Source organism: Gracilinanus agilis, chromosome 6 (assembly GCF_016433145.1).
Source record: "Gracilinanus agilis isolate LMUSP501 chromosome 6, AgileGrace, whole genome shotgun sequence".
NCBI lineage: Eukaryota > Metazoa > Chordata > Mammalia > Didelphimorphia > Didelphidae > Gracilinanus > Gracilinanus agilis.
The window spans coordinates 210,480,784-210,493,198 of NC_058135.1; positions in this window are offsets into that span (position 1 = coordinate 210,480,784).

The following is a 12,415-nucleotide window of genomic DNA, read 5'->3' on the forward strand; positions in this document are numbered from 1 at the left end:
CCTCCGGGAGGCTCCCTTGATTGGGAGAAGCCCTTGTAGCTAAAACGCTTGTTTATTGACTTTTAGGCTCTGGCTAGGCCTCTGGAGCCCTGCCGGAGTAAAGCCCAGACTTAAATACAAACTTCTTATTCTACCCTCTTCTCATCTCGCAACTTCCACTCTCTCCTGTATTTTGTAAATAAACTTCCATAAAAGTTATTTTGACTTAAGGTTATTTTTAATTAGGAATTGATAATTATTCAATTCCCCTGAGACCTAACCTTTTAATATTTACCCAAACTCCTTTTCACCCCTTACAATACTTCTTAAGAATGTAAATGCAGAGGGCAGCTGGGTAGCTCAGTGGATTGAGAGCCAGGCCTAGAGACGGGATTTCCTAGGTTCAAATCTGCCCTCAGACACTTCCTAGCTGTGTGACCTTGGGCAAGTCATTTGACCCCCATTGTCTACTCTTACCACTCTTTTGCCTTGGAGCTAATACACAGTATTGACTCCAAGCTGGAAGGTAAGGGTTTAAAAAAAAATTAAAAAAAAAATAAAAAAAGAATGCAAATGCATCATGAGATCAAAACGTTTGAGAACCACTGGATTATTTTATAGATCCTTCCAGTTCTAAAATCTTGTGATCTATAAAATGAGGATAGCAAGCTTAGGCAACATGGCATAGTGGCATAGTCAACCCTGGAGTCAGGGAGCCATGGGTTTGTGGCCTGCCTCTGAATATCTTTGGGACCATAAATGTATTTTGGATCACTCTTTAATACTAAATTACAAATTAGTTGCTCATGTACAACTATAGAGGGAATTCCCACTCTGGGAGGCCCTACAGCCAGGAATTCATCAGTCTGCACCAAAAATAAAAATACAATCACAGGATTGTTATTATCAACTGAGAAAATATATAGGAAAATGCTAAGTATAAAGTATTAAAGGATGCTCAGCTATAACACCACAATCCCTCAGGATAGAAATAGATATGTTGTTATAAATTCTAGAAAGGCACTGAACCTCAAAGCCTTGCAGAAAGCTACACCTAAGGGGAACCTCAGGAGGACTCCAACAAGGGACAAAATGAGTCAGCATCAATATAGTAGTGCTATACCTTACATTTATGCCCACTTTTTAATTTTATTTTTAAATTTTTTATTTAATTAATTTAGAACATTTTCCCATGGTTATAGGATTCATGTTCTATCCCTCTCCTTCTCCCACCCCCTCCTATAGCTGACACACAATTCCACTGGGTTTTACATGTCATTGATCAAGACCTATTTCCATATTGTTGATATTTGCACTAGGGTGCTCGTTTAGAGTCAACATCCCCAATAATATCCCCATCCTCCCATTTGATCAGGCAGTTGTTTTTCTTCTGTGTTTCTACTCCCACAGTTCTTCCTCTGAATGTGGGTAGCGTTCTTTCTTTCTCATAGGTCCCACATAGTTGTCCTGGATCATTGCATTGTTGCTAGTAGAGAAGTTCATTACATTCGATTTTACCACAGTATATACGTCTCTGTGTATAAAGTTCTTCTGGTTCTGCTCCTTTCACTCTGCATCAGTTCCTGGAGATCATTCCAGTTCACATGGAATTCCTCCAGTTCATTATTCCTTTTAGCACAATAGTATTCTGTCACCAACAGATACCACAGTTTGTTCAACCATTCCCCAATTGAAGGGCATTCCCTTGTTTTCCAGTTTTTTGCCACCACAAAGAGTGTGTAAGCCCACTTTTTAAATAGGAAGCTTGTGCATAGAAATGGAGAGGGTGGCCTTGGGCTAAAGGAAATTTTTTTATCATTATTATTCTTTCTATATCTTCTCAATAAATGTCTTTTTCTAAAAGCTAACAGAGCTCTATTGCTTCAATCAGTCATCAATCGATAGGCACTTATTCAGTGCTTACTACGTGCCAGGCACTATGCTAAATTTTGCAATACAAAAAAGAGGAAAAAGACAGTCTCTGCCCTCAAGAAGCTTACAATCTAATGGGGAAAACACATGAAACAAATATATACAAAAAAACTATATATAAGATAAATAAGAAATAATTAAAAGAGGGAAGGCACTGGAATTAAGAAGAATTGGGGAAGGCTCCCTGTAAAAGGTGGGATTTTAGTTGGGACTTAAGAGAAACCATGGAGATCAAAGAAAGTGTTCTAGGTATGGAGGTCAGCTAGAGAGAATACCTAGAGCCTGGACATGGAATATCTTGTTTATGGAACAACCAGGAAGCTAATGTCACTGGTTCAAAGAATATGTGTCAGAGACTAATATATAAGAATGTAAAGTTAGGAGAAGGGGACTAGGCTATTCAGGACTTTGAATGCCAAACAAGCATTTTGTGTTTTATTTTGAAGGTGACAGCCACTGGGATTTATTGAGGGAAGGGTGATATGACTGAACTTGGGCTTTAGGAGTGGTGCTTTAGTAGCTGAATGGAGGATGGATTGGAGTGAGGAAAGAGTTGAGGCAGGGAGACCTGCCTGCAGACCATTGCAATAATCTAGGCTTGAGGTGAGTCTGGTCATTTCAGTGGAGAAAGGGGGGCATGTTTGAAAGATGTTTCAAAGGTGAAATTTGCAGTCCTTGGCAACAAATTGGATATTGTGATATTGGAAATTTGGGAATCCTTGAACTTATTTTAAATATACCCTTCGATATCAATTTTATTTGTAACAATATGGAAGGTGAGAGATAGTGAGGAACCCAAGATGATTCCTAGGTTGTTAGCTTGTGGGCCCAGGAAAATGATATTTCCCTCTATAGTAGTAATAGGAAAGGTAGGAGGATGTGAGGGTGTAGGGGTAAGGATAATAAGTTGTGTTGTGGACATATTGATTTAAGGTAGGCAGAGATTAAAAATTGTAGGTCAGCAGAGATTGGGGCAGATGGAAATAAACAAGTTTAGTTGTCTTTTTTCTCTCCCACTGTAAAATGGGTGGAAAAGGAGAACTGGGAAGAGAAGGAAGTAAAAGGTTGAGTTGGGAATCATCAGCATAGAGATGGTAATGCTTGATAATGGGGAACATACTAAATAACAGCTCATGTACAACACTACCAGGAAAGCAGCTACTCAGGTTTGCTCTCAAAACCCTGAAGGAAGTAAGTTAGATATTCTGAAGACTCAACCTTCCATTAGGCTAGTGAGGGTGCTACATTCATTTTTTCTTATATTGGTGATCCAACTTGTCTAAAGTTACCAGTATATACAATATAGCATATCTACATAATTATAACGTGCTATACTAAATTTTGTTCTTTTCCCACCTTTCTTGTTTAAACTCAAAATATTAACTGAGCTTACCTAACAGGGTAAATGGGAACTTCCTCTTTATTCCACTGAGATGATTCTCCATATATCCCCAACAACTCAGTGGTCACAGGAAACCAAATAATACTTCTAGCTGCTTTCAGTACCTTTTATCTCCTCCTCTTCCCAGTTCCCTTTCTCCACCCACTTTGCTGTGAGTGAGAAGCAAGACAACCAAACTTGTTTACTTCCATGTTTCTCCCACAATTCTAGATCAATAAGGACCTAGGACAGGGCTTGAAATTGAATCCATTCTGTATTATAAAATGCATTAGCTTTATGACAGCCATCTCTATTGCTTCTTTGCTTACTACAAGGCTTATTGCTATATTCCACATGGCTAATTTTAGAAATCTAAAGTCCATATAATCCCTTTCAATTCAAGATATAATAGATGCCACATTATGTCCTATGCACTGAGGGAACCTCAAAGATGAGCAATGGCTCAGTCCCTACCCACCTAAAGTTTACATTAAAAAAGAACCAGTGTGGCAATGCACAAATTAAATAGGATCCAAATATACATTCCTTATTTAATTAAGCTAGCTGGACTCTTGTTTGATTTTTTTATTATTGCACCCTAATTCAAATTTAAAGCCAAATCTTAGAAGGAATGGTGTTGAAAACTTCAGTTTAATTCTTGGGGGATTTCTTCCTCACCAAACTTTCAATATTTACAATGGAGAAACTCAATATATTGCATAACATGAGTTTTTTTCCAGAAGTTGATGGTTGGTGGAGCAGGTTTGGGTCAATAAGACAGAATTGCAGGAAAGCTTCCCTTTCAGAAGGAGCTTATACAATACCTGCTCTGTGGGTAAACAAAGAACTAACCTTTACATCAGTGTCAGCCTTTCAGCTTTAAGGAACATATGTATTTTCCATGTAATTACAATTAAAATTACAAAAAGGGCTTTTTAATAGCTTTGTTATCAAGAAATAAATTAAGGTATCCCTTGAAATCCTAGTTAACCAAAGGAAAAAAAGAATCTGAACTACTGTTTTCACTCTAAGAGAAACAAAGAAACCTTTATTTCCCTGGGGCACCAATGTTTTCCTTAGAACCCTTCTACCTAGTAGTTTCAAAACAAAGCAAAATAAAATAGCCTTTAATGAAGCCAGACAAAAATGACTGTCATAAGTTCAATCATCTGTCCTAGTTAAGTGAATGAGGAAAGAGTTTGCTGGTTTTCTGAAGACATTAAAAGGATGCGATTGGGATTTTTGACACAAAGCTGATAGAATGGGCTCCATCAGATATTTTCTGTAAGAGACAGATAATCAAGAAATACAGTGCCTGTTATAATTTGTTTGAACATGGACTTATCTAATTTGAAATTCTTGTTGACAAATGGCCAGTATTTCCAATGGACTTTGGAGACTAAATTCAAGCAGTCTCTCTGCAAATTCACAAAATTATACTTAATGAATTAATCTTCAACTTGTAAGGGATGAAGGTAAGATCTGGTTCCCATCCCACCTAAGCTAATTGATATAATCACAACATGAAATGGGCAAAATCAGAAGTAATGAGAAATTGATCTGCTAAGGAAGTCCCTGCCCTGTTATCCCTTTACCAGTAAGAAAAGAGTGTTCAGATTGAATCAAAAAATAAGTTTGGCAATAGATGACAAGACTGTTCATTTCCCTGGTAGTCTTACAGCCTGCCAACTTAAGAGGCAGTTGAGACATTTGATGCAGGGATCAATTTTATGGAGTATAACCCCCAAGCCCCTCCAAGAGGACACAACAAAGAGAAAGGATTTTTTTCTCCTCCCCATGTCACATACAGTGGAGCTACTTTCCAAGGAGGAGATAGAGCATACAGGGGAAAGCCCACCTTCAGACACACTGACCCAGAGAGTCAAGGTTCAAGGCAAGAAGTAGTTTCAATGAGTAGAAAACAGAACCAGTTGTAGATTCAAGAGAGAATTCACCTGAGAATCCCATTAGACTAGAAAGGCCATCAGGTCTCAGCAGTACCTGAAGTTTGCTTTGGCTAGACCAAATGGTCCCCAAGATTTCAAGCTAATAGGATTTGGAAGTCATCTCTATTCTTTTTTTTTTTTTAATAGGCAAATAAATCGAGGCCTAAAGTGATTAAGTTATTAACACAAGGCCACACAGGTAGTAGGTTAACAGAGATAGAATTCAAACTCGGGTTTTTTTAACTTTAGATACAAAGCTCATGATAGCACCATAGTTATCAGCTCTAACATTATTCAATTCTCCCTAATATATTGTATAACTAGACCTATTAGATTTCAGTTCAAAAAAGTTATAAAGTATTTAATAAATAGGAAGCAGAATGAATAGTTTGAGATATGTATCATATCCTTAAAAGGCATTGCTAAGGGGGCAGCTGGGTAGCTCAGTGGATTGAGAATCAGGCCTAGAGATGGGAGGTCCTAGGTTCAAATTTGACCTCAGGGGGGCAACTGGGTAGCTCAGTGGAGTGAGAGTCAGGCCTAGAGATGGGAGGTCCTAGGTTCAAATCTGACCTCAGGGGGGCAGCTGGGTAGCTCAGTGGAGTGAGAGTCAGGCCTAGAGACAGGAGGTCCTAGGTTCAAACCCGGCCTCAGCCACTTCCCAGCTGTGTGACCCTGGGCAAGTCACTTGACCCCCATTGCCCACCCTTACCACTCTTCCACCTATGAGACAATACACCGAAATTAAGGGTTTAAAAAAACAAACAAAAAAAAAATCTGACCTCAGACACTTCCCAGCTATGTGACCCTGGGCAAGTCACTTGACCCCCATTGCCCACTCTTACCACTCTTCTGCCTTGGAGCCAATACACAGTATTGACTCCAAGACGGAAGGTAAGGGTTTAAAAAAAAAGGCATTGCTAAGTCCAGCTTCTTTGAATATAGTTTTTTTTTGTGTAATAATCCTGGCTGAGATAGGCTTGAATGGTCCTATGATCCTGCTGTAGAGGGAGACCTGATTTCAGAATGGTGGAGAGCCTTAAGATAAAGAAATGGAGAGGCCAAGTGAGTCAAAATGCTGACTTTTAACAGGTGAGCCTTGGGAATCAAGAGATTTGTGGGGAAAATTAACATGTCATTTGATTTCTAGAGCCTGAACCCTAGAGATTGATAAGGGTATGTGCACATATGTGTCTCTTATCTACTCCAACTGATTTTAATCTCCTGGAGGTTTTATTTTTATTTTTAAGAAGTATTTATTAAGTGCCTATCATGTCCTGGGCATTGTGCTAAGCACATTTGTCCATATTATCTCATTTGATCCTCATAACAGTCCTATGAGCCAGGATGCTATTATAATCCCTATTTTGTAGTTGAGAAAACTGAGACAGAGGTTAAGTGACTCACCTTGGGTCATATAGCTAGTGTCTGAGACCAGATTTGAACTCACTTCTTTCTGAATCCAAGTCCAGAGCTTTATCCACTTACCTACCCTGGCTGCCTCTATGGGACAGAATTCTCTTTTGTAGCTAAGAGTCCCAGGCTTCTTGGGCTCAGTCCCAGGGTCGCTGTTCTGTTCCCTCTTTGACCCCAAAGCCACCTCTTGAATTCCTCCTGTCGCTTCTCATTCTCTGCCTCCCACACAGGGACAGTTATTATACCCCAAGCATGTTGTTGTAACTGATTCTAGGTGACCTAGAGATCTATATTGTTGTAACAGTAAACCTAGAGGTAACATTGCAAGTGTCTAGGGCCTTCTGAGACACTGAGAGGCCATTGTTGTATTTATTGGAAAGGCAATAGAAGTCTATTCATGGAGGTCAGAGCCCTGCTGACCCTCTCAAAATGAGTTTGGTTAACACATCGACGATTTAGGTCAGCATTTCTGAAATGGTGTCCTATAGAATCCTCAGGATTTGAAAGATTCTGGGCAGGTACAACAGAAAGTTAGGTCTCCTTGATGACATTGTTGGACAACTCCATGGATTAGTGGTATTCTGTGAGTAGACCTTGAACAAGTCACTTCACCCTGTTTGCCTCTATTTCCTCATATTTAAAATAAGCTGGAGAAGGAAAATGGCAAACCACTCTAGTATCTTTGCCAAGAAAAATCCAAATAGGGTCAGTTAGACATGATGGAAATGACTGAATAACAAAAATCCTGGGCTATCTCAAAGCTATTCCATATTCCTGGCTCTCATATTTCAGGATTTATGGGCTCTATTAACATTTTTTTCAAGCCCCTATGTGATTCATGGTCACCAAGTATCTTTCCTAAATAGTTAAAAGTTATATATGTAACACACATAATGTGTATATTATATATATAATACTTAAAATTCTATTTGTGGTTAGCTCTTCTCATCCCAAAGCCCATTTAGCAGGTGCAGAACATTGAAACTCTCACTCCAGTGAAATTTAGAATTCAATATAAAGTGACACTTTTCCTCTGAGCAATAAAGGGAAATGTAATATGTTCTCTATCCCTGGATGACTGGGCAGAAATGTTGAAGACATGTTCTGGTTATTTCTTGAAAGCAGTTAAGAGAAGAAAGGGATTAATGTTGAATGCATCAATTGTGAAAGCTGCAAAGCAGTTGCAATTTAGAGTATATACTCCCAGCTCCTTTTCTGGCCCTTTACTCAGATTTAATATGTTATCACTAAATTCCTTAATAAAGGGCTGCAACTTGAAAAGCACTTCATTGTAACCAACTGTATTCAGGGAGAACAAGCAGTATCACCTGCTGATTCTGTTGGTCTGAATCCACTGTACAGATGGAGTGGGATTATAGCACCAGATGGGAGGATCAGTTTTCAATGAAAGAATAAAGAAAAGAACTTCTGTACATTGTTCATTGCTCTTGTTCCTAGAAATGCATTAGATGGAGGTTGATTCCCTAAAGCTCTTAAAATTTTTATCCAACTATAAAAAAATGCTACTAAAATCAGACTGCAGTCCATGCCAAACAAACCAAAAATTGTATCTTTTCTTTTTTTGTTCCTCAAAGCCAGTTTCAAAGCAGCCTAAGATTATAATTTCTAACTAAATTGTTTTAAGTGATTGAATCCTGTCAGGTTCATGTTTGATTTCAAAGGAAAAAATGAGAAGTTGCCAAGAACAAATGTGAAAGGTTTTCAAAATAAGTAACTGAGGAATATAAAGAAATTTTTTAAAATTTTGGATAATGGAAATAGATCTGGGAAGAGGGACTATACACCTTAACTAAATCCACATTAAATATTTTTTAAATCTCTCTGTAATCATAGGCCAATACAACCTAATCATAGGGATTAAGGATTTTTAAAAGTATTAATTAGTAATTATTTAGTCACTGTAAGGGTCTGTGATTTTGTCACTGCAGGTATTTCTTCCACTGAAACAAAATATAAACCCACAATTACTTGGTAGAATTTTAAAAAATATTTATTTTATTGATTTTTTTTGGTCTTTACATTTCAACCCTACCCGCCCCATCCCTGATTTAAATTTTCCTTGTTACTGACAAAGAAAAACATGAAGCAAAAATATATAACACAGTGTGGCACTAGATAAAATGTAGTCTTTTGCCCTAGTTAACTCCTATCTCGGCTAAGAAGTTTCATTATCTTTTCTAGAACCTTCATTTGTTTTCAATTACTAAAAATTCCTTTTAGTAATTATTTTGTCATTACTGTAGTTTTTTGTATAGATTGTTTTCTTGATTTTGCTTATTTTTCTCTGCATTAGTTCATACAACTTTTCCCACTTTACACTGTGTAAAAGGCATTTTTGGTTTTCTTTGAGTTCACACTTGTGAAAAGGGAATCCTTTGTTCTCTCTGCTTAGTTAACACATTTGTTGGTAATAACTTTGAATCAACACAAGCTTTAACTAGGTGGGAGAAACTTAAAAACCACTTAGTAAGTTCACCTTACTTGATGCTAGCTGAGAACAAGCCAGAAATTTAAGAGTTTACACTCAGAAAGGTGTGATTCCAAAGGTGGGAACTCAGACAATTTGGAAGCTGTCATTGGCCCTTGTGAAAACGGTCAGGGACAGGAAACCATCATAAAAGCTATGAAGGCAGTGTGGTAAAGGTGGTCTCTGATGAAGGGGCTAGTAGAGTGTGAACGCCAAGAAAAGAGTCACTCCAAGAAGGAAGTTGGCTTCAAGAAGGTTGACTCAAAGAAAGTAGGCCTCAGGAGTCACCTTCAGCTTCAGTCATTGTCTTGGGTGAGTGGATAGATGGTTTCCCTTCCTGTCTTCTGGAGATAGTTTAATTCTGATTGAAGGTTAACAAGTTCAGGCTGAGCCAAGCACTGGAACAGTATTTAGGTAGATAGGTTAATGCCTTTCTACTCTTGTATTTCTCTACTTTATAAATAAAAGGTTTATAATTTTCATATATTTAGCCAAACCATTAATTTTAACACTTACAACATACCTTGATTAATCATTTCTTAGTGTTTAATATTCTATTATCATCTTTTTGTTTTGTTTTGTTTTTAGTCCTTGCCCAACCCATGGATTCCCACTGTGTCTCCAGTTTTTTGCTAGTAGAGAGTGATGCTGTGAATATTTTGGTATGATTAGACCTTAAATTCTACGTGCTTGCCTTGGAATATACTCAATGTCCAGTAGTGGACATATATACTCCAGACCACTGGTCTGGTTTTCAGTCCAGTTCTCATAGTCATAATGCAGGGAAGTAGCATGTGGAGAAGGGGCTAGTCATCCCCATCAACTGTCCACTAGCTGGTACTTAGACAGGATGTGGCAAATGTTTGGCAAATCACACTACCCTCACAACTGAATGGAGAAAGCCCAGCCCCTTTAGTCATCACTCTGGGAAGCCCCCAAACTTTGTGGATCTGCATTCTGGAAATTGTCTCAACTGGTGCAGCCCTACCTTTTCAGCAGGCCTGGAAAATTAAGTTCTTACTACCAAAGCCCTTAGTACTATCAAATGCTTCAAGACCAGAAACAGGTATTTTTATTATCTATTTTGCCACTGTAGCCTAGGTACTATGGATTCATTCCATCCCACTTGCAGCTTTATGTGTTATCTCCTACATGTGAGCTCCTAGAAAGCAAGGACTGCCTTACTTTCCTATTTTTATCCTCAGGTTGGCTTAGTGTTCTACATATGGTTAAAAGCTTAAAAAATCCACTTTTTATTCATTACTGGGTCAAAGAGTATGGTTTTTTTTCCTTTTAAATTTCACATTGAAATCCAAAGCAGTTGGATCACTTTGCAGCTTTACCAACAATGTACTTTGGGTAACAATGTGCCTGCCTTTCCCAGTCTCTCCACCATTGATTGTACCTATCTTCCATCATCTTTGTTATTTGCTGGGAACAAAGAAAAAACCATGTTTCAATTTGCATTTCTATTACTATTCATGTAGTCATTTATGCTTTACAGTTCTTTAGAAAATGTTGTGTCCTCAATGATTTTTTTTTTTTTGGTCTTTACATTTCAACCCCAAACTCATCCCTGATTTAAATTTCCCTTGTTACTGACAAAGAAAAACATGAAGCAAAAATATATAACATAGTGTGGCACTAAACAAAGTGTAGATTTTTGCCCTAGTTATCTCCTATCTCTGCTAAAAGGAGAGGTTTCATTATCTTTTTTCAGTGCTCTCTATTTTTTTTGAATTTCAAACCTTTAATGTTCTGTTTTGATTTTATTCATGTAAAAGCTTTAAAATCTTATATGGTCAAAACTGCCTATTTTATTTTTTATGAATTCTTTATTACTTATCTGGTTAAGAATTCTCTCCCTAGTCTTAGCTTGAAAGGTACCTTCTAGGCCTGCTAAGCCTCTTGTATTCATGTTGTCTATTCATTTTTAGCTTGTGTTATATGGTGGGAAATGTTGATCTAAATCTTGTTTATGCCAAATAGCTATAGTTTCCCTAGTAGTTCTTTTAAAAAATGAATTTTTCCTCTGGTAAATTGTGTTCCACTTGTTTCCTGCTAATGTTTCTGATCTACTTTTTTAAAAATGAAGTATCAAATAGTTTTGTTTTATAAAATGCCATGCCCTTCCCTTCCTTGCTTATTCTTTTTCTTATTTTGGGGGGAAGTTCTAGATATTTTGAGGACAGATGGCATTTTTAGAGTTGTTGTAACTAAAAAAGTAATAATCTGGGGCCAGTCTGGTGATATACTGTTTTAACTTAGTCTCATTCTTGACACACATCTATTGCCAGATTTGTGTTCCAAGCATTCCAGTTCATGTTCCACTGTTATAACCTTAAAGATCAAGCAAGTTACTTGCCACTACGATAAGGCATCAAAAGACTTCTGATGAAGATTAAAATAAAAAATTGGTAATAAAATCAAAGAGGAGAATAAAATTCTATGTTTTGGAATGAAGAGGGAAAGACTTTCATGCCATCTCAGTTTTTATTGTTCCTTCCTAACAACCACAGGAAAGGGAAGGGTTAAATATTTCTATTTCACAAAGAGTGAATACAAGCTTGAGTCTATAGTTTTTTTAGAAATAGGCATTTTGTTTACTGTAATAAGCCAAACCCATGTTTTATAAGTTTATAGAACCAGATGAAACTAGGTTGTTTTCACAAACTTATGTTTTCTTAAGGGACTTGCCTAGGATCACATAACCATAATTATGTCAGAGGGTCTTAAACGGAACCCAAAATCTTCCTAAGTATTGTCTTTTCAGAACCACCCAACCATTATATCCCATCTCCCTGGGTATCTAGGTTAAAAAAAAAAAACCCACTACTCAATATTTCTAGTGTAGGGGGGAAAAAATTTTACCCTATCCTAAGATTCAATTCTCTCCAGCATCTGAGCAGTCTTCCCAACCCTGAGAATGTCCTTATCCTTACCAGAATAGAGAATTCTTCCAACCCTGAGAATGTCCTTATCCTTAACAGAATAGAGAATTCTTTTCCCTATGCTATTAGCTTTGGGACATTTTCCTCTTTAGGAAATACCTCAAGTTCAGAATGATGCTACCCACACTTTGCCAAGAAACCTTTCCTAGATTCTGCTCAATTTTAAATTACAGACAAAAAGTACCTGTTATTGAACTGTCCACGACAACTCTTCCAGTCCAGGCCCAAGTCAAACATATACAACTTCAGGAGAAGAATACTTGAATATATAAAAAATCTGAAGGGAGGAAAAACCCCCAAAACTCTATCTAGTAATCAAATA